Genomic DNA, 3,567 nt, shown 5'->3' with positions numbered 1-3,567 from the left:
CAGCAGGGTCCAAAAATGTCAAAAAGATTAAAAGTTAAAGGAGTGCTCTCAAGTCGCTGATTGGGGAACTATTTGAAAGTGATGGGACCTTTAAAAATAGCCCTGTAATTTCTGGAGACGTCCCAGATATAGCTCCGTGTAGGTGAAAGGAACCCACTGAAGGAATGCTGAGAATGACCGCCGGCTGCTGGAGACATTTGTGTGTGAGGCCGTCGCATTTTGACAAATGATCTTCTGATGTCCCCACACTTCAGAGGCGGAGTTGCCAGTGTTGAGGGGGAATAGGGAATCTCCCCTGAGTTATGGGCAAGAGCCAAGATGGGCCAGGCCTATGTTGATGCTTAAGCTACAAACCGCCACGATATTCAAAAAGTCAATTTGGTAGAGCGTTGGTAAGGCCTTTGGTAACCATTTAAAAATTTTTTTTTTGAGTTGGAGTCTCACTCCGTTGCCCAGACTGGAGTGCAGTGACCACTCCCAGCCACTGTGGCCTCGACCCACTGGACTCTGGCGATCCTTCCGCCTCAGCCTTCCAAGTAGCTGGAACTATAGGCGTGCGCTACCATGCCCGGCTAATTTTTAAATTAATTTTTTGATTTATTGTAGAGATGGTGTCTCACCAAGTTGCCCAGGCAGGTCTCGAACCCGCGGGCTCAGGCAATCCACCATTTTAAATTTTTATGATTTACAGCTATTGGATAGTTTAAGCAGCCATGGTTCAAATCAAGATTCTTATTCACATTCTGGGACCTGCACCTCCACACACTTAGGTCTGTATGTATGAGAATTCGACTGCCATCGTGCATGATAGAAAATGTAAAATCAGGACCCGGGTATCCCGTTGGAAACCCAGGTCTCAGTAGGTTCTAACCTAGTGGCTTAGCTTTGCTCGCTCCCTCTGTTTCTTCATCTATAATATGGGTACTAACCGGGGTTATCTCAGGCATCACAGTGGGGAATTAGTAGGTGAATATTTGCATAAGGCTTAGGAGACTGCTTGGCATGGGTGAAGGAGGGTGGATAAGTCTTGGATAACAAATAATAAGAATTGGTCCCATGGATACTAGCTTCAAGGCTTCAAAAATGGCTTCGCTTCCAGAGTATTTAATTTGCACTCATTCCTTGGAAACCAGACATAGATTTTTTTTTTCAGATGTTTTGAGGAGATGACAAGTAGACTAGAACTAGGAGTTCAGAGACCTGGGGACCAATGTAAACTGGGCCATCAATTTTTTGTGTCAAAATTGGCAAATTTTATTTCATATTGAGTCCAGGTTACTCATAAACATGGATACTGATAATATAGTCACATCAACGTTTTTTGATGCTCAAATGAGATTATTAATCTACTCATCCTTTTTTTTTTTGAGTTGGAGTCTCACTCTGTCGCCCAGACTGGAGTGCAGTGGCCGCTCCCCGCCACCGCAGCCTCGACCTGCTGGGCTCTGGCGATCCTTCCACCTCAGCCTTCCAAGTAGCCGGAATTGCAGGCGTGCACTACCACACCTGGCTGATTTTTTGATTTATTGTAGAGATGAGGTCTCGCTGCCCAGGCAGGTCTCAAACCCGCGGGCTCAGGCCATCCACTCACCTCAGTCTCCCAAAGGCACGGGATTACAGGCTGAGCCACCGAGCCCGGTTTTTACTCATTCTTTTATTTAACAATATTTATTGCAAGGTATCATGTACCATATGTGATTCCAGGAGCTGATGTGAATATCTACTTACCTAATTAAATATATATTAATTTGTACATATCTGTAAAAAGTACCTTTTATATGTGCATTATTATAAGCATTCAATAGGTGTTAAATCTCTTTATAAAATTTTAGATTGTGAAGGGAAATAAGCCGTTTTTTACTACATTGCCAACATAAACTTTGGGCATTACAAATGATCCCTTAGCATCTATTATCGCACTCACTGATAAAATACAAGCATGTACCACGTAAACCCAAATTTAATGTTTTATTTTGGTTCCAACCAGAGATAAACTTTCTGTAATTACAGAGCTTGTGCAATACCTGGAATGAGATTCCTCTCTGGTTTTTCAAACATTTTATTGATGCTGGATATTAGTGGGGAGCCAGACTGCTGAAGAGTCTAGCAGGAAAACGATTTTCTAATCGTTGCAGTGCTCTTCCAGACCACATGCCCAGTGATTCACAGTCCATGGATCACGCTTGGACATGGGGGTCTCCATATTTAAGGAAACTTGAAAATGACCGTGCTGTGATGCCATTGAAGCGTAAGTGTGGGGCACTCTTTTGGACCACAGTCACTTTTAAGGGACTGGGAGAAGCCTTAGCAATGCACACACATGGGTCAGACATCTTTGTGAAATTTGCAAGAGTAGCATCCTAGTTATTTGATTGTTGTTGTTGTTGTTGTTATTGTTGCTGCTGTTTAGGGACAGTGTCTCACTCTGTCACCCAGGCTGGAATGCAGTGGTGTGACCATAGCTCACTGCAGCCTTGGACTTCTTGTCTCAAGCACCTCTGCCTTCCTGTCACCATGCTCAGCTTCCTTCTTTATATTTTGTAAAGGCAGGGTCTTGCTATGTCACCGAGGCTGGTCTCGAACTCCTGGTCTCAAGTGATCCTCCCTCCCCTTGGCCTCCCAAAGTATTGGGATTACAGGTGCATGCCACCATGCCCATCCAGATGTTTTAATCCTTGCTTGAGTCTGTTTCTTCCGAGCACGACTTCCACACCACCCCATGCCCTTTACTGGGGGCTTTGTGAGTGGCCACGGCTGATTGGGGGACTTTGATAGGGGAAGCTGAGTTGGAAATAAATTTGGTTTGGTCCAAGTGGCACATAACGCTGGGCTTATCAGTGATCACTTCTGCGTATGGTTTAGCTAAGGCAACTTCCTGATGTGAGGACGGTTTCCAGGACCCACCTTCCCTGACCAGTTTCCTCTTTGCTGCTTCACTCAGGACCAGGACACGAGGAGCCAGCCCCCGAAGAGGCACTGCACCGAGAGTCTGTCCTGTGTTGCGGGCAAAGGGTATGGGGATGGAGGGGACATCAGGCCTGGGACGCATGCAGCCAGAGCAAGTCTGGAGAGTTTTCCCATCCCACGGGTCAAATAATCGATGCCTGATGGAGAGATTTCTGTTTGTTTTGCGTGTGTGTGTGTGTGTGTGTGTGTGTGTGTGAGTGTGTTTGTTTTGTCTTTCAAAATTGATGACAGTTCTGGAATATTTGCCAGACATTGCCAATATCACATTTACTGTGTGGAAGTCACGTTTTTCAACTATTAGTAACCAAAAAACTAAACTTAGATAAGCATGTTAAAAAAGTATACTTGAACTTCCTACTTTCCCTTCAGGAAAGGATGTTATGAATGAACGAGGAGATTAAAAAGTGAGCTACAGAAATGTAAGAAGCATGTATTATTGAGATATTTTAGACAACTGATACAAGTATTGTAGTATTTTATAGATTCCATAATGGTGTGGTATTCAATAATATTTCATTTTTAATCCTAAGCACTCACTCTCTTTAATAATTTATTTTCATAATGTTATTTTTTTTCTCAAATGAAATATTCCCTCATTTA

The sequence above is a fragment of the Carlito syrichta genome, unplaced genomic scaffold (genome assembly GCF_000164805.1).
Source record: "Carlito syrichta isolate Samal-C Ts95f unplaced genomic scaffold, Tarsius_syrichta-2.0.1 Scaffold305644, whole genome shotgun sequence".
In the NCBI taxonomy this organism is placed as follows: Eukaryota; Metazoa; Chordata; class Mammalia; order Primates; family Tarsiidae; genus Carlito; species Carlito syrichta.
This window is presented reverse-complemented; position numbering follows the sequence as displayed.